The sequence below is a fragment of the Pelobates fuscus genome, chromosome 7 (genome assembly GCF_036172605.1).
Source record: "Pelobates fuscus isolate aPelFus1 chromosome 7, aPelFus1.pri, whole genome shotgun sequence".
Classification (NCBI taxonomy): domain Eukaryota; kingdom Metazoa; phylum Chordata; class Amphibia; order Anura; family Pelobatidae; genus Pelobates; species Pelobates fuscus.
In genome coordinates this window covers 8,308,305-8,328,525 of record NC_086323.1, presented here as the reverse complement: position 1 = coordinate 8,328,525, position 20,221 = coordinate 8,308,305, and positions in this window count along the sequence as shown.

Sequence of the window (20,221 nt, the reverse complement as noted above, 5' to 3'; positions counted from 1 at the left end):
GGGAACAGGGGACAAAGGGACCAAGGTTCCGGTTCCGTCATGTGACCCTCGGGACGGGGGGGACCCTGAAAGGGGGAATTGTTGTTGTGTGTGTTCCACCCCTTGCATGGAGAAAGTATAAAGCAGAGTGTGACCAATAAATTGTTGTTGTACCCCTAGAACTGTGTGTCATCCAGTTACTGGAGGAAAATGGGTCTCTTCATTCATCTATAGCGGAGGTAACCAGTCTGGTTACCCATGGTCCGCTACAACCGTTTCAGGATGGAGTAGTCAATCTCCATACACGGTCCTTCTGGCACTGCTAAATCCACTGGTTCTTGTTCCTCTGTGAGCTCTGGATCCAGATGCTGCCAACCAATGAAGCAGAGCCCTAGTCCTACCAGGGACTCTCCTCCGCTGGTTACTCCAAAATATACTCAGGAACAAGTAAAACACTCCAATGGAACAGGCACCGGAAAATCATTCAAGAATCTCCCACCTCATCCCCAGCAACTGGACGACATTCAGCTCTGGGGGTATAACTGAATTTTATTCACACATACACAGCTTTTATGCCATCTCCCATGCAAGGGGTCTCACAGGCAGAAAATGCAAGGGTTTTAATCCCAGGATCCCTTGTGCCTGAGAGAAAATTGCCTGAGTAAACTCCTCCAATTTAATTATCTCTCAGGTACAAAAAATCCCCAAAATATCCCATACCCCAAAAGTCCCCCAACCATACATAAGAACTCCACAAAAAAAAAGTACATTCCCTGATAGCCCCGATCTGAGTGAATAAGAATCACTCAGATCGGTTCGGTAGAACGGGAACGGCATTGTGTGGAAGATTTGACCGACCAGATACAAGGTGGTAGCCCAAAATAGTTCCAGGAGAATAGGTGCCCTGGCCGGTTTCTGTTCGTGAGGCTCCTGTGTGAAAACCATACAATGGAATCTCTTGCTTTCATGATACGAATGCTCCCCCTGTTCAGCACTTTATATCTCCCGAACGCCGTTCGTGTAGGTGGTCGGAAACAGGAACGGGCAGCGGTCGACATTTTACCGATGTTCGCCCGAGTGCCAAGCCAAAAATAGTTCCAGGCACTTGAAGATGAAGTACCACTGCCCTCGTTCGGGAGACAAGATAGTTGCCATTCTCCCAGCCACGTGTTTGGTTATACAAAATGGCGGCCACCCAGGAGAAGCACTTGTTTCCCTTGCGGTTTCGCACCTAAGTGGTTGGTATTAACATTCTAGTGGGGTACAGGGGTGGTCCTTATTAGGGAGACGAATGGACTCCGTTCAGATGAAGTCTCCCGAATGGCCCAAGAAGAACCACATGAAATAACTGGGACAAAATACACAAAATAACAGGGGGAAGATACGGACAGCCAATATATGGGATATACCTTTCACACCCCCATAACACATTGTCTGATCTACCATATTTCCACATACCATTGGAGCAATCGCACCCACATACTATACGATCTGATCTGCTACATCCAAATAAAATACCACTCGTCTTATCACACGCTGGTCCTGTTGGGCCTTAGGCACACATATTACTCTCTGTCCTGCCACATCCTCATCTGCATGTCCACCCTACATACCACACTGCAGGACCCACCACATACCATATTGTCTGCCATACCCAAACATCACAGTAAAATCTAAATAACCACCTCTAAAATTCAATTAAAGAATTGTTTATAGATAGAGGGCGAAGGGGCAGAATTGCAGAAATAAACAGAAACATACATTAGCGGTTATAACTAAGCATGTTCTGTCTATCTCCTAGTTAAATCCCCCGGCAGAGCTGGTAAAATCTCCAGTAATTACCAATACACATTGTGTCAGTGTTTTCTTTCAATATAGCTGATTCCCTGGTAAATACATTCAGCCATGTCTGATACAATTCTGCACGTCTCGCTCATGGGCTGTCACATCGGGCCTATTCAGCTTTAAATAGTGACAGCTAAATCTTCAATTGAAACAAATATAATATTGTGTTCATTATTCTATATAATTAGAATTCCTACACTGTGTGCGTAATTCCCTGCATGATCGAGATCATGAAACTAATATACACACGGCTCTGACAGCTGCTTCTACGAATATTATTATGGCGTCTGTTGTGTGTGTGCTGTCCGCTGCTCCTCTCAGCTCTTATCCTCACTTCCTACACTTTACGAGAAACCTCGTGGTCTGTCCAACTGTGTGTGGGTGTAAGATTGGTCAGCCCAAATTTAGGTTATTTTCCACAAACTGGCCAGGCTGCAGGTAATATTCCACAAACTGTCCGGCTGCAGGTTATATACCACAAACTGTCCGGCTGCAGGTTACATAGAAACATAGAAACATAGACTGTGACGGCAGATAAGATCCATTCGGCCCATCTAGTCTGCCCAGTTTTCTAAATACTTTCATTAGTCCCTGGCCTTATCTTATAATTAGGATAGCCTTATGCCTATCCCACGCATGCTTAAACTCCTTTACTGTGTTAACCTCTACCACTTCAGCTGGAAGGCTATTCCATGCATCCACTACCCTCTCAGTAACGTAATACTTCCTGATATTATTTTTAAACCTTTGTCCCTCTAATTTAAGACTATGTCCTCTTGTTGTGGTAGTTTTTATTCTTTTAAATATAGTCTCCTCCTTTATATACCACACACTGTTATATACCACAAACTGTCCGGCTGCAGGTTATATTTCACAAACTGGCCAGACTGCAGGTTATATTTCACAAACTGGCCAGCTGCAGGCTATATTCCACAAACTGGCCAGGCTGCAGGTTATATTTCACAAACTGGCCAGACTGCAGGTTACATTTCACAGACTGGCCAGGCTGCAGGTTATATTTCACAAACTGGCCGGCTGCAGGTTATATTTCACAAACTGGCCAGACTGCAGGTTATATTTCACAAACTGGCCAGACTGCAGGTTATATTTCACAAACTGGCGGCTGCAGGTTATATTTCACAAACTGGCCAGACTGCAGGTTATATTTCACAAACTGGCCAGACTGCAGGTTATATTCCACAAACTGGCTGGCTGCAGGTTATATTTCACAAACTGGCGGCTGCAGGTTATATTTCACAAACTGGCCAGGCTGCAGGTTATATTCCACAAACTGTCCGGCTGCAGGTTATATTTCACAAACTGGCCAGGCTGCAGGTTATATTTCACAAACTGGCCGGCTGCAGGTTATATTTCACAGACTGGCCTGGCTGCAGGTTATATTTCACAGACTGGCCAGGCTGCAGGTTATATTTCACAAACTGGCCGGCTGCAGGTTATATTTCACAAACTGGCCAGACTGCAGGTTATATTTCACACACTGGCGGCTGCAGGTTATATTTCACACACTGGCGGCTGCAGGTTATATTTCACAGACTGGCGGCTGCAGGTTATATTTCACAAACTGGCCAGACTGCAGGTTATATTTCACAAACTGGCCAGACTGCAGGTTATATTTCACAAACTGGCCGGCTGCAGGTTATATTTCACAGACTGGCTGGCTGCAGGTTATATTTCACAAACTGGCGGCTGCAGGTTATATTTCACAAACTGGCGGCTGCAGGTTATATTTCACAAACTGGCCAGACTGCAGGTTATATTTCACAGACTGGCCGGCTGCAGGTTATATTTCACAGACTGGCCGGCTGCAGGTTATATTTCACAAACTGGCCGGCTGCAGGTTATATTTCACAAACTGGTCGGCTGAAGGTTATATTTCACAAACTGGTCGGCTGAAGGTTATATTTCACAAACTGGCCGGCTGCAGGTTATATTTCACAAACTGGCGGCTGCAGGTTATATTTCACAAACTGGCCAGACTGCAGGTTATATTTCACAGACTGGCCGGCTGCAGGTTATATTTCACAGACTGGCCGGCTGCAGGTTATATTTCACAAACTGGCGGCTGCAGGTTATATTTCACAGACTGGCCTGGCTGCAGGTTATATTTCACAAACTGGCGGCTGCAGGTTATATTTCACAAACTGGCCAGACTGCAGGTTATATTTCACAGACTGGCCGGCTGCAGGTTATATTTCACAGACTGGCCAGACTGCAGGTTATATTTCACACACTGGCCTGGCTGCAGGTTATATTCCACAAACTGGCTAGCTGCAGGCTATATTCCACAAACTGGCCGGCTGCAGGTTATATTCCACAAACTGGCCAGGCTGCAGGTTATATTCCACAAACTGGCTAGCTGCAGGTTATATTTCACAAACTGGCCAGGCTGCAGGTTATATTCCACAAACTGGCCAGCTGCAGGCTATATTCCACAAACTGGCCAGGCTGCAGGTTATATTTCACAAACTGGCCAGCTGCAGGTTATATTTCACAAACTGGCCAGGATGCAGGTTATATTTCACAAACTGGCCAGGATGCAGGCTATATTTCACAAACTGGCCAGACTGCAGATTATATTTCTCTCCCTCAGCACTCTCCTATCTCCTTTCGCTCTATGCCAGCCTCTCTCTATGGCTCCAGCCTCGCTCTATGCCAGCCTCTCTCTATGGCTCCAGCCTCGCTCTATGCCAGCCTCTCTCTATGGCTCCAGCCTCGCTCTATGCCAACCTCTCTCTACCATGCAGTAATGCCAGCTCCATAGTCTTGACCAACACTGGTATCACTCATATCCCTAATTGGCGTGAAGTCCTGTTTAATGTCATGTTTAATAAGAATGAGATAATATGATTGCATGGTTATTATTGCATCACTCTATTAAATGTGTAAATTTAAAATGCAGGTTTTTAAAAACTCACAGAGTTTGTTCATGGATCCTATACCCACTGCACCGACCCAAGCTCCCAGAGAGCCTTCACCGGCTGAATATACGGGGTGTGGAGTCAGTTTGCAAATCCCACTAATCTGGGCCGTACTGAATGTGGCTGGATGATGTAACTGTATCAGCCATAGACCGGCGAGATATTAAGGTTTAATCACTGTGCATTCTCTGCTATGACCATGAGATGTCACAACTTATCCCAAGGCAATAAGGAGTCACAGCGATGGGAACAGATTTGATTTCATTATCCTGTTTCATATTGCAGTATATCTGTGCACAACTGCTTAATGTTTAATAGATAAACAGCCTCAAAGCTGCCAACCCTTAAAGTAGCAGAAAGGAGAATACTAACCATTCCTTTTCTTATCATCACCGTGAGCCCTATTCTCCATCCACGAGATCCCTGTCCTTCCCCTGGGTCACTCAGAAGGGCTCCATGGGGTCACAATAAACTTGTAGACCATTGTCCTCAGATCCCATGGGTGTCTTTGTACAGCACTGCGGAATATGTTGGCGCTTTCTAAATGATAATAATAAAATCTCTCCGTAAAGATGTCTATGTCTTTCACCCCCAATTGTTCGCTTTACATCTCCTCCATCCTCTCACCCCGATCTTCTTTCATTCCTCCTCCAAGCGACGTATACCTGTCACTGACCTTTCACTCGAGCTCCAGAATAAGAGGTTTATCGTTACAGCTTTAAAGAAACGAGTTTGACTCATCCTGTGTAACAATATATCCAATTCCCAAAGTTCAGACATAACTACAAGTTTTGTCTGAGGCTGAGATTGTGTATTGGATGTCATTTAATGTGGCGTGGATTTAGTGTGACCCTCTAAAGCTGGCTGTGAGCAGTATTTAATGATTATTCTGCAGGTAGTAAGAAGACTAGATGGTTACGGTTTTGCCATGATGGTTCCTAATACAGCACCACTGGATGTAAACACAGCAGCTCGGGGACAGGAGTTTGGTCCTACCCCAGAACAAGAAATCAATAAACTCTGTGTGAGCCCTGAAACAAGGATAGAGCCATGTTTGTGCCAAATGATTGGACAAGGTGTATCAGATTCCGTCTACTTCAAATCCTCATAGATTGTGAGCCCATTTAACCCCTTAAGGACACATGATGTGTGGCATGTCATGATTCCCTTTTGTTCCAGATGTTTGGTCCTTAAGGGGTTAAGCAGATCATTCTTCACCTCTTCTTTGGAACCATTTTAGTGCCAGATGGGCGAGGGTTATTCTGCACTGTGTTGTCCTATTCTCTGGCATTGAGATTGTTAATGTGGGTTATATAGGCTGGGTATCGATACTATATATTTATTACTCTGTATTAATCCAGTTATACAATATTCTGGCACTCTCACTGCCAAAGACAAAACTCTGCACCAACCCATGAGGAATCACCCAGAATCTGTGATATGATAATTACTTCCAGCCGGTGTGCCATCTCCCCCACCCAATCGTGGCCACTATCGGACGCCCTGGGAAACTGAAGCCCTGATTCCCTTCGTCCCTTCACTATTAGCAGCTCCTCTGCCACACAGAGCTTATTAGCCTGCTTTACACGCACAATACCAGCGCAGGATAAAAATTCCTGTAATTAATGAAGTGCCTTCCATTTCCATTATGCAAATGCTGTTAATTTCAGCTGTTCCAGTATGCAAATATTACGCTGGGGCCTGGAGAGTCGGAGAGACGGTCTGGGGTGGGGTTCTATAGCTGGCCAGATGGACACACTGCCTTGCTTGGGACCCGAGGTTAATTGCTCTGCCTGGCAGGTTAATGGTGTTTGTTTAACAGTCTCAGTGAGTGACAAAATCTTTCTCGACTCATTTCCTCTGCTTCACCTCCTGCCGGTGAGAGGTGCATACTAACAGAGCTAAGTAAGCCTTGCTGAACGAAACAGACTTTTTACCGCCTGCCTCAGTTTTAGAACCTGGGGAATTGCTCAGGAACTTCAACTCCTATCATCCTTTACTTGTTCGGTTTTAATGCAATAAGAAGGAGCTAAAGTGGACGCTTATATCTGCATAGACATGTTTATGTTTAGCTCAATATAATTAATTAACCACTTGAGGGTAGTGGATGCATGGAATATCCTTCCAGCTGAAGTGGTAGAGGTTAACACAGTAAAGGAGTTTAAAGGACCACTATAGTGTCAGGAAAACATACTCGTTTTCCTGGCACTATAGTGCCCTGAGGGTGCCCCCACCCTCAGGGTCCCCCTCCCGCCGGGCTCTGGTGTGAGGAAGGGGTTAAACTTACCTCTTTCTCCAGCGCCGGGCGGGGAGCTCTCCGCCTCCGATTCTCCCTTTCGGCTGAATGCGCATGCGCGGCAAGAGCTGCGCGCGCATTCAGACGGTCTCATAGGAAAGCATTTACAATGCTTTCCTATGGACGCTTCCGTGCTCTCACGAGAATCACGCAAGCGCCTCTAGCGGCTGTCAGTGAGACAGCTAATAGAGCATTTGGAGGCTGGATTAACCCTATTATAAACATAGCAGTTTCTCTGAAACTGCTATGTTTATAATAAAAAGGGTTAATCCTAGAGGGACCTGGCACCCAGACCACCTCATTAAGCTGAAGTGGTCTGGGTGCCTAGAGTGGTCCTTTAAGCATGCGTGGGATAGGCATAAGGCTATCCTAACTATAAGATAAGGCCAGGGACTAATGAAAGTATTTAGAAAACTGGGCAGACTAGATGGGCCGAATGGTTCTTATCTGCCGTCACATTCTATGTTTCTATGTATTGTACCAGCAAAACCATCTGCAAATATATACTTTCAATGACAATAACTTTAGGTTTGGATCCAGGTTTCCGCGGTGGGATGAATATCTATCCTTGTGCGTTATGTTGATCTGATAGAGGGGCGGCCAGCACTCTCAGACCTTTTGAGGGGACACAGTGGAAAGGACAAGTATTCGGTTAACCGGGAAGAAAATGTCTTACACCGACACAGCAAACATTTCAGCTTTATACAAAATGATTGCAAAATCCCAAATGGAGGGGTAGTAGCTTATTAACTATAGTCTTCAACTTCATCCATTTATTCTGGGAGAATAAATTCTAATTGACTTACCTTAAAATGGATACATTTCATTGGCTACTTTTTTGCAACATAAGCTAAACACCCAAATCACTAAGTATTTGGCATAATAACAATTAAGAATGGACAGATCCCACAATCTGATCAGTCCAACCACAAAATCTCCTTTTACCCTGTCCCAGTTATCGTCAGACTCTCACCTCCCTGTTATGGTTCGCCTACAGACAGAACTATAGAATAAAGGTAGCACAAAGCACATCAAATAATATAAATGGCATGTATAACGTATCTCTGCTTACTCTTACTCAATGGAAGGTGGGCTTCCCTTGGCATCTCCTATTAACACTCATACAGTTATTTCACAAGAATACCTTCAACTACTTACAAACACGCTATCACCCCAGTGGTCATCCTTGACTTTTTGCAGCAAAAAAAACAAAAACATCTTTGGAAAAAAAGCAAATAAACTTCTTGATGAACTGGGGATTAACAGAGACAAGGTGGACCATAGGTCTATAAGCTCAATGTGATCCTGGTCCTACCTACATTCTCACAATGTGCCGTCACAGTGGCTGGTGTGGCAGGGGTGGCACGTGTGACGGCACATGTCTACAGACATCTAACTTATTTGGATTCATTTGAGATGATCTAATTTGGGGAAATTCTCCAGCTTTGAACCGAATTTGTCTAGCTTAGCCAACAATCTGTAGGTTTGTTTTTTATTTACTTCTGTGTTTAGAGAAAAAACAAAAAACTATGTTTTGGTTTAGATGATCAGTCCAAAGACATGTTAATGTGAAATCTTCCTCTCAGAATATAAAGGTGGGATCGTGGCCTTGTAAGAACCTTCCTGTGTCAGAGGCAGCGGCTGAGGGGGCTTCGGGTCCAATGGCTGCCAGTTATGCTGCCCTGGTTTAGTGGTTGCACGCTAACCGGTGGAATTTGGGAGCGAGGGCAGATCCTCACTGAAGCAGGGCTAAGTTGTGAGTGAGGGCAGATCCTCACTGAAGCAGGGCTAAATTGTGAGAGAGGGCAGATCCTCACTGAAGCAGGGCTAAGTTGTGAGAGAGGGCAGATCCTCACTGAAGCAGGGCTAAGTTGTGAGAGAGGGCAGATCCTCACTGAAGCAGGGCTAAGTTGTGAGAGAGGGCAGATCCTCACTGAAGCAGGGCTAAGTTGTGAGTGAGGGCAGATCCTCACTGAAGCAGGGCTAAGTTGTGAGCGAGGGCAGATCCTCACTGAAGCAGGGCTAAGTTGTGAGTGAGGGCAGATCCTCACTGAAGCAGGGCTAAGTTGTGAGTGAGGGCAGATCCTCACTGAAGCAGGGCTAAATTGTGAGTGAGGGCAGATCCTCACTGAAGCAGGGCTAAGTTGTGAGTGAGGGCAGATCCTCACTGAAGCAGGGCTAAATTGTGAGCGAGGGCAGATCCTCACTGAAGCAGGGCTAAGTTGTGAGAGAGGGCAGATCCTCACTGAAGCAGGGCTAAGTTGTGAGTGAGGGCAGATCCTCACTGAAGCAGGGCTAAGTTGTGAGCGAGGGCAGATCCTCACTGAAGCAGGGCTAAATTGTGAGCGAGGGCAGATCCTCACTGAAGCAGGGCTAAATTGTGAGTGAGGGCAGATCCTCACTGAAGCAGGGCTAAGTTGTGAGCGAGGGCAGATCCTCACTGAAGCAGGGCTAAGTTGTGAGCGAGGGCAGATCCTCACTGAAGCAGGGCTAAGTTGTGAGCGAGGGCAGATCCTCACTGAAGCAGGGCTAAATTGTGAGCGAGGGCAGATCCTCACTGAAGCAGGGCTAAGTTGTGAGAGAGGGCAGATCCTCACTGAAGCAGGGCTAAGTTGTGAGTGAGGGCAGATCCTCACTGAAGCAGGGCTAAATTGTGAGCGAGGGCAGATCCTCACTGAAGCAGGGCTAAGTTGTGAGAGAGGGCAGATCCTCACTGAAGCAGGGCTAAGTTGTGAGTGAGGGCAGATCCTCACTGAAGCAGGGCTAAGTTGTGAGCGAGGGCAGATCCTCACTGAAGCAGGGCTAAATTGTGAGCGAGGGCAGATCCTCACTGAAGCAGGGCTAAATTGTGAGTGAGGGCAGATCCTCACTGAAGCAGGGCTAAGTTGTGAGCGAGGGCAGATCCTCACTGAAGCAGGGCTAAGTTGTGAGCGAGGGCAGATCCTCACTGAAGCAGGGCTAAATTGTGAGCGAGGGCAGATCCTCACTGAAGCAGGGCTAAATTGTGAGTGAGGGCAGATCCTCACTGAAGCAGGGCTAAATTGTGAGCGAGGGCAGATCCTCACTGAAGCAGGGCTAAGTTGTGAGAGAGGGCAGATCCTCACTGAAGCAGGGCTAAGTTGTGAGTGAGGGCAGATCCTCACTGAAGCAGGGCTAAGTTGTGAGTGAGGGCAGATCCTCACTGAAGCAGGGCTAAGTTGTGAGTGAGGGCAGATCCTCACTGAAGCAGGGCTAAATTGTGAGTGAGGGCAGATCCTCACTGAAGCAGGGCTAAGTTGTGAGCGAGGGCAGATCCTCACTGAAGCAGGGCTAAGTTGTGAGCGAGGGCAGATCCTCACTGAAGCAGGGCTAAGTTGTGAGCGAGGGCAGATCCTCACTGAAGCAGGGCTAAGTTGTGAGCGAGGGCAGATCCTCACTGAAGCAGGGCTAAATTGTGAGCGAGGGCAGATCCTCACTGAAGCAGGGCTAAATTGTGAGTGAGGGCAGATCCTCACTGAAGCAGGGCTAAATTGTGAGCGAGGGCAGATCCTCACTGAAGCAGGGCTAAGTTGTGAGAGAGGGCAGATCCTCACTGAAGCAGGGCTAAGTTGTGAGTGAGGGCAGATCCTCACTGAAGCAGGGCTAAGTTGTGAGTGAGGGCAGATCCTCACTGAAGCAGGGCTAAGTTGTGAGTGAGGGCAGATCCTCACTGAAGCAGGGCTAAATTGTGAGTGAGGGCAGATCCTCACTGAAGCAGGGCTAAGTTGTGAGCGAGGGCAGATCCTCACTGAAGCAGGGCTAAGTTGTGAGCGAGGGCAGATCCTCACTGAAGCAGGGCTAAGTTGTGAGCGAGGGCAGATCCTCACTGAAGCAGGGCTAAGTTGTGAGCGAGGGCAGATCCTCACTGAAGCAGGGCTAAATTGTGAGCGAGGGCAGATCCTCACTGAAGCAGGGCTAAGTTGTGAGAGAGGGCAGATCCTCACTGAAGCAGGGCTAAGTTGTGAGTGAGGGCAGATCCTCACTGAAGCAGGGCTAAGTTGTGAGTGAGGGCAGATCCTCACTGAAGCAGGGCTAAGTTGTGAGTGAGGGCAGATCCTCACTGAAGCAGGGCTAAATTGTGAGTGAGGGCAGATCCTCACTGAAGCAGGGCTAAGTTGTGAGAGAGGGCAGATCCTCACTGAAGCAGGGCTAAGTTGTGAGAGAGGGCAGATCCTCACCGAAGCAGGGCTAAGTTGTGAGAGAGGGCAGATCCTCACCGAAGCAGGGCTAAATTGTGAGAGAGGGCAGATCCTCACTGAAGCAGGGCTAAGTTGTGAGTGAGGGCAGATCCTCACTGAAGCAGGGCTAAGTTGTGAGAGAGGGCAGATCCTCACCGAAGCAGGGCTAAGTTGTGAGTGAGGGCAGATCCTCACTGAAGCAGGGCTAAGTTGTGAGAGAGGGCAGATCCTCACCGAAGCAGGGCTAAGTTGTGAGAGAGGGCAGATCCTCACCGAAGCAGGGCTAAGTTGTGAGTGAGGGCAGATCCTCACTGAAGCAGGGCTAAATTGTGAGAGAGGGCAGATCCTCACCGAAGCAGGGCTAAGTTGTGAGTGAGGGCAGATCCTCACCGAAGCAGGGCTAAATTGTGAGTGAGGGCAGATCCTCACTGAAGCAGGGCTAAGTTGTGAGCGAGGGCAGATCCTCACTGAAGCAGGGCTAAGTTGTGAGCGAGGGCAGATCCTCACTGAAGCAGGGCTAAGTTGTGAGCGAGGGCAGATCCTCACTGAAGCAGGGCTAAGTTGTGAGCGAGGGCAGATCCTCACTGAAGCAGGGCTAAATTGTGAGCGAGGGCAGATCCTCACTGAAGCAGGGCTAAGTTGTGAGAGAGGGCAGATCCTCACTGAAGCAGGGCTAAGTTGTGAGTGAGGGCAGATCCTCACTGAAGCAGGGCTAAGTTGTGAGTGAGGGCAGATCCTCACTGAAGCAGGGCTAAGTTGTGAGTGAGGGCAGATCCTCACTGAAGCAGGGCTAAATTGTGAGTGAGGGCAGATCCTCACTGAAGCAGGGCTAAGTTGTGAGAGAGGGCAGATCCTCACTGAAGCAGGGCTAAGTTGTGAGAGAGGGCAGATCCTCACCGAAGCAGGGCTAAGTTGTGAGCGAGGGCAGATCCTCACTGAAGCAGGGCTAAATTGTGAGAGAGGGCAGATCCTCACCGAAGCAGGGCTAAATTGTGAGAGAGGGCAGATCCTCACTGAAGCAGGGCTAAGTTGTGAGTGAGGGCAGATCCTCACTGAAGCAGGGCTAAGTTGTGAGAGAGGGCAGAACCTCACTGAAGCAGGGCTAAATTGTGAGAGAGGGCAGATCCTCACCGAAGCAGGGCTAAATTGTGAGAGAGGGCAGATCCTCACTGAAGCAGGGCTAAGTTGTGAGTGAGGGCAGATCCTCACTGAAGCAGGGCTAAGTTGTGAGAGAGGGCAGATCCTCACTGAAGCAGGGCTAAGTTGTGAGAGAGGGCAGATCCTCACCGAAGCAGGGCTAAATTGTGAGCGAGGGCAGATCCTCACTGAAGCAGGGCTAAGTTGTGAGTGAGGGCAGATCCTCACTGAAGCAGGGCTAAGTTGTGAGTGAGGGCAGATCCTCACTGAAGCAGGGCTAAGTTGTGAGTGAGGGCAGATCCTCACTGAAGCAGGGCTAAGTTGTGCTAAGCTGAAATTAGTGTTTTCAGCTCCTGCAGCCTTGGACTGAGCAACATGTTTGCATCTTGTTGTTTAGTCATTGTATTCCCCGAGATGGAAGAGGGGCCCATAATGCTCTTTTGTGAGTCAAAAGCCTCCAAGCAGTGACATAACAATTCTATGACACATCCCGAGCCTTCATCGCAGAGAAAGACTGTAATCCTCGTTATCATTGCCAGATATTTCTAATGAAGCAGGAGAGACCACGCTCAGCAATGCTGTGTGCAGTAGTTGTACAACTCTGTGGAATATTTTGGCACTTAATAAAAAATAACACTGATAACACAATATGGCTGGCTGCTTTTATTGACTTGCCGACACACAATGATCTAGATTGCCCACATGTTCAGAGTGTTGCTAACAGGGCTGTACTCCTGTGGCGGCTCAAGCAGGGGACCTGCTGGGGGGCTCGATGTGGGCAGGATGAGAAGATGATATTCCCCAACCAGACCACACTAAAGTTGCCCCACGGCCCCTTACCTGTCTCCATTGCCAGCGCCCCTTGTACGCCATAGCTGGGACGATAAGACGTGCTATCACTTCCTCTCAGCACCCAGGATGCAGCACAGTCTTACACAGTCTGCCCTCTCCCACCTCAGAAAGCCACACTCCTGAGGAAAATAGGCAAATAAAACACATAAATGGCTAAAAAGTATCCGTGTGTCTTGCTGCGTGTATCCGTGTGTCTTGCTGCATGTATCCGTGTGTCTTGCTGTGTGTGTCTTGCTGGGTGTATCCGTGTGTCTTGCTGCGTGTATCCGTGTGTCTTGCTGTGTGTATCCATGTCTCTTGCTGCGTGTGTCTTGCTGCGTGTGTCTTGCTGTGTGTATCCGTGTGTCTTGCTGCGTGTATCCGTGTGTCTTGCTGTGTGTATCCGTGTGTCTTGCTGCGTGTGTCTTGCTGCGTGTATCCGTGTGTCTTGCTGCGTGTATTCGTGTATCTTGCTGTGTGTATCTGTGTCTTGCTGCGTGTGTCTTGCTGAATGTATCCATGTGTCTTGCTGCGTGTGTCTTGCTGCGTGTGTCCGCGTGTCTTGCTGTGTGTATTCATGTGTCTTTCTGTGTGAATCCGTGTGTCTTGCTGCGTGTATCCTTGTGTCTTGCTGTGTGTGTCTTGCTGCGTGTATCCGTGTGTCTTGCTGTGTGTATCCGTGTGTCTTGCTGCGTGTGTCTTGCTGCGTTTATCCATGTGTCTTGCTGCGTGTATCCGTGTGTCTTGCTGTGTGTATCCGTGTATGTCTTGCTGCGTGTGTCTTGCTGCGGGTATCCATGTATTGCTGTGTGTATCAGTGTGTCTTGCTGTGTGTATCCATGTGTATCCGTGTGTCTTGCTGTGTGTATCCGTGTGTCTTGCTGCGTGTGTCTTGCTGCGTGTGTCCGGGTGTCTTTCTGTGTGAATCCGTGTGTCTTGCTGCGTATATCCTTGTGTCTTACTGTGTGTGTCTTGCTGCCTGTATCCATGTGTCTTGCTGCGTGTGTCTTGCTGCGTGTATCCGTGTGTCTTGCTGCGTGTATCCGTGTGTCTTGCTGCGTGTATCCGTGTGTCTTGCTGCGTGTGTCTTGCTGCGTGTATCTATGTGTGTGTGTTTCTGGCAGTGTGTTCCTGTGAGTGTTCATGTGAGTGTCTGCACCAGGGAATTCAGATCCCAGTGACCCTGAGCGGAATGTTAACCCTAGTCTGAGTATTTGATGAGAGTGAGGGCTCACTCGACTTTTATACAGAGCTCCACGAGGGAGGACATTGCATGGTGGATTCAATAGGATCCACCACCACCTCACATTAAGCGACTCTCCAGCCACTTTGTGTGCTCGGGGTTATGGTGCTGGCTGAGGGTAATCAGTCAGATTACAGTTTGTCGTTTTGGCTCACACGATAGGCAAAAATGTATCTCTGAGAAAGCATATCTGTTTCCATTATCCATGAAAATTGCAGCTATTTCCCGATACCTGGACTACACGTTCAGTAAAGTCTTCAGAGTTTTCTTCTCCTTCAGCAGCTCTTCGCGAAGCAAACCTTTCCAGCAATTCAAATTATGTTCATAGGGTCCCTACCACGGAAAGATAATTGAAGCAACGTTACCTGCATGACAATATTTTGTTTATCAGAACCTGTACACGGCAGATGTGCTAATCACCCCTTGTCTGCAAAACAGTGATTAAAGCTTAAAGCTACGCCTTCATCACTCATGCAACCCCCCCGCATGTGTCCAGCGCCAGATGTAAGCGCAGTCCCCAAATCCCTCACAGTAATTAGCTACCCCTTCCCGTTCAGCAAACTTCTACTCTCTGCCAGGGCTCCTCATACGTCCTGTTACAAATGGACGGCCTGCAACAATCGCACACAAAGCCTGACATGGAATTAAAGGAACGACGTGCTGATTCAAGTGTCATTTTAAAAATATATTGTAAAACTTTCATCGGTAGTGGTCTTGCCTATAACGGGATGATTTCAGTATTTAAAGTAAATAAATATTAAAGGAATTCTTGTGTGTAATATTTGATTCAGAGCTATATGTCACTTGGATTTTTTACCCAAAGTTCCACTTTGGATTATTGATGATTTTTATTTTATTTCTAATGTTTTTTTTTGTTTTTTTTCTGAGACTTTGGTTGTTATTCTTTTGGACTTTGGCATTATTTTCTATTCTTTTTTTAACCCCTTAAGGACACATGACGTGTGTGACACGTCATGATTCCCTTTTATTCCAGAAGTTTGGTCCTTAAGGGGTTAAACATATCTGCTTTTCTGCATCTATTTCTATTACTCTGTCAGTTATTTTTTGCCCTGCTTTTTATATTATGTTATTCGCTTTTATTTTTATGTATCAGTTTCATCCGCCTGCATCTCAGGCTTCTATCGCACTTGGTGGACGGAGATGTAGTGGTCAATCTTTAGCCGACATGCTGTAGTTTTAGTATAATTGACATGATTCAATGGCTGTTCCTTACTATGTTCTGTTCTATTCTATTCAGCCCTAAATATGTAATTCTTTATAAAAAGACAATTTTAATACGAGACATGAAGATTTTAAGAATATTGACTCATGGTTTGTGAATGAAACCTACAGTATAATATCTCATAATGACATTGATAATGGACCATTTAATGATCTATTCTAGACTAAATAAAATAGATAGGATTAAACGTGAGGTATACCTGGGGGACTAAGAGTTTTAAAATGTCTATTCCTTGCTAATGAGGATATAGATTTTATCTAAATGTGGGATGCAGCCCTACAGCAATTTTCAACTCATGGGCATTATTATAAGACATTGGAATAGTACCTCGAGTAAATTAAACAAATATAATTACACAGCTGTAAAACTCAAACCGTGCAGGGAGTTAAAAGAATATATTCATTTTTAATTTTGTAGCAGTAAGATATCAACAGAATAAAAGACAAAAATAATAATAATAATTAATAATAATAATATTATAAGGGATATATCACAGATCACATCCATAGCTTGATGAGAAGAAGAAAAATTAGAAAATACAGGTAGTTCCCAACTTTACAAACTAGTTGGTTCCAAAGGCTCGTTCATTAAGTGAGAACCAATTTCCCATAGACACAATGTAATAAACATGGGTTCCGTTCCTGATCAACACGGCCGTGGACGGTTCAGGATCGTCATCAGAAAAATCCCCTTGAGGACGGTTGAGGACGGTTGACGGTCCTGAACCGTCATAACGGTATTATGTACTTACCCGATCGCCGTTGTTCCTCCTGACAGCCCAGACAGTCTCCCCGTGGCGAATTAGAACCCCGCGGCCACGTTATCGCTCAACAGAGCGGTCACATGGCCACAATAGCTGTCCAAGTATCTGCATACAGGGGGACTGCCTGTGCTGACAGGCAGTCTCCCTGCATGTGTAAAAAAAAAGAAAAAAATGTTTATGATAATAAATTTTTTATTATATATATATATATATATATATATATATATACATACACACACACACACAAGATATATAGACATATATTATATCTATAGAATATATGTCTACATAGTATTATAAAGTACAAATAATAAGAAAATTCAAATAAATTAAAAACGTAAAAAAAATTATATGTATATGAAATTTTATTCTAACTGTATTTTGATATTAATATATATATTTATATCAAAATACACTTAAAATGAAATTATATATACATCTATGTATATATAAATCAATCAAAATAATACAATATATATATATATATATATATAAATATATATATATCCGTTTACAAAATTACATAAATAATTTCATAAATATACACATAGACTTCAAATTTATAAATATGCATATATATTTCAATTCTACATGCGTATTTATGTAATATTTTTACATAAATGAAGTAATTTTATTGATTGCAATTTGAGGGACCTGCCTGACAACCCAGGCCGAAAGTCCAGAGAACTTCATTTGCTAGCACTGTATTTAACTCTGTAACTTTCTATGACACCCTAAAACCTGTACATGGGGGGTACTGTTTTACCCGGGAGACTACGCTGAACACAAATATTAGTATTTCAAAACAGTAAAACATGTCACAGCGATGATATTGTCAGTGAAAGTGACTTTGTTTACATTTTTCATACACAAACGGCACTTTCACTGATGATATAATTGTTGTGATACGTTTTACAGTTTTGAAACACTAATATTTGTGTTTAGCAAAGTCTCCCGAGTATAACAATACCCCTCATGTACAGGTTTTATAGCGTTTTTGAAATTTACAGGATCAAATATAAGGGTCAAATATTTTTACATTGAAACTTGCCAGGTTTGTTATGTTGCCTTTGAGAGCGTATGGTAGCCCAGGAATGAGAATTACCCCTGTGATGGCATACCATATGCAAAAGAATACATCCCAAGGTATTGCAAATGGGATATGTTCAGTCTTTTTTAGTAGCCACTTAGTCACAAACACTGGCCAAAGTTAGCATTTATAATTTGTTTTTACATTTTTACACAAACAAATATAAATGCTAACTTTGGCCAGTGTTTGTGACTAATATAGAAACATAGAAACATAACACAAGAATAGAGAAGAGGTTCAGGAACTGAAGATATAGGTTCCTGAACATATAGGTAAGTCTGAAAAACAGGTTTAGACTGTACTGTAGGCTTCCTGCCTTTCATGGGCATACCTGTACTCCTGGCCACAAATTCTTCTTCTTCTCTCCTCAGTCCTAATCCGTGGATCGCTGACACAAAATGGAGGTGAAACAAAATGGCAGCGCATCCAGAAAAAAGTTCATAAAGGCGGGAGTTCATAAAGTGAGAAATGCCTGTACTTAACAGTGGAGTCAAAACAGAAAAGAAACGTAAAACATATCAATGAAATGGTGATTACTCCATATAAACCGGAATTGCTACATTATAACCACAATCCTATAACCGCAATCCTATAACCGCAATCCTATAACCACAATCCTATAACCGCAATCCGATAAATGCAATCCTATAACTGCAATCCTATAACCACAATCCTATAACCGCAATCCTATAACCACAATCCTATAACCACAATCCTATAACCGCAATCCTATAACCACAATCCTATAACCACAATCCTATAACCGCAATCCTATAACCGCAATCGTATAACCACAATCCTATAACTGCAATCCTATAACCACAATCCTTTAACCACAATCCTATAACCACAATCCTATAACCGCAATCCTATAACCGCAATCCTATAACCGCAATCCTATAACCGCAATCCTATAACCACAATCCTATAACCACAATCCTATAACCGCAATCCTATAACCGCAATCGTATAACCACAATCCTATAACTGCAATCCTATAACCACAATCCTTTAACCACAATCCTATAACCACAATCCTATAACCGCAATCCTATAACCGCAATCCTATAACCGCAATCCTATAACCACAATCCTATAACCGCAATCCTATAACCGCAATCATATAACCGCAATCCTATAACCGCAATCCTATAACCGCAATCGTATAACCACAATCCTATAACCGCAATCCTATAACCACAATCCTATAACCACAATCCTATAACCGCAATCCTATAACCGCAATCCTATAATCACAATCCTATAACTGCAATCATATAACCGCAATCCTATAACCGCAATCCTATAACCACAATCGTATAACCACAATCCTATAACCGCAATCCTATAACCGCAATCGTATAACCGCAATCCTATAACCGCAATCCTATAATTGCAATCGTATAACCGCAATCCTATAACCGCAATCCTATAACCACAATCCTATAACTGCAATCATATAACCGCAATCCTATAACCGCAATCCTATAATTGCAATCGTATAACCGCAATCTTATAACCGCAATCCTATAACCACAATCCTATAACTGCAATCCTATAACCACAATCCTATAACCGCAATTGTATAACCGCAATCCTATAACTGCAATCCTATAACCGCAATCCTATAACCACAATCCTATAACCACAATCCTGTAACTGCAATCGTATAACCGCAATCCTATAACCACAATCCTATAACCACAATCCTATAACTGCAATCGTATAACCACAATCCTATAACCTCAATCCTATAACTGCAATCGTATAACCGCAATCCCATAACCGCAATCCTATAACCACAATCCTATAACTGCAATCATATAACTGCAATCATATAACCGCAATCATATAACCGCAATCCTATAACCAGAATCCTATAACCGCAATCCTATAACCGCAATCCTATAACTGCAATCGTATAACCACAATCCTATAACTGCAATTGTATAACCGCAATCCTATAACCACAATCCTATAACCGCATGTCAGGGTACCTGTTGTCTCTACCTCGGAGGAGGTGAGACACTTAGACGTCCGTCCTCTCAGGCGGGCTGACTCACCCGATCCTCGCAGTCCTCCCGGCCGTTTACACGCCGGCCGCGATTGCTCCGCCTCCTTTTATGACGCGGCTCTCAGTAGCCGACGTCATGACGACAATCACGTTCCGACCTGTCAATCAAGTCCCGAGCAACGAATCAGGACTCGTCGGGGGCGGGATCATCAATTAAAGAGCCAAGGTATAAAATAGGGTTGTGTGTAATGGTTCATTGCCCTGTCGTGGTTCTAGCTAGTCTGGTCACTCAGTGCTCTTATTGCAATTTGTCTTTTTGGTTCTGACTCGGCTTATATTTTTCTACCCTGCTTACCTCTCTTATCCTTTGGACTCGGCTTGTCTCTCGCTTACCTACTCTCTCGTTCCCTCGACCTCGGCTTGTCTCTGACCATTCTTTGCTTACTCCTTACGTTAGTCCGGCCAGTCTAAGGTCCGGTATACGTACCTAGCTCCTGTTTGTATTCTGCGTGTTGGATCCCTGTCCCGATCCTGACATTACGACAGGGCCAATGGATCCTGCAGGTACAAACGCTCAGGTCGGTTCTCCTGACTCTAGATTTGAGGCCATGGACCATAGAATGGACCAGATGGCTCTAGCGCTGC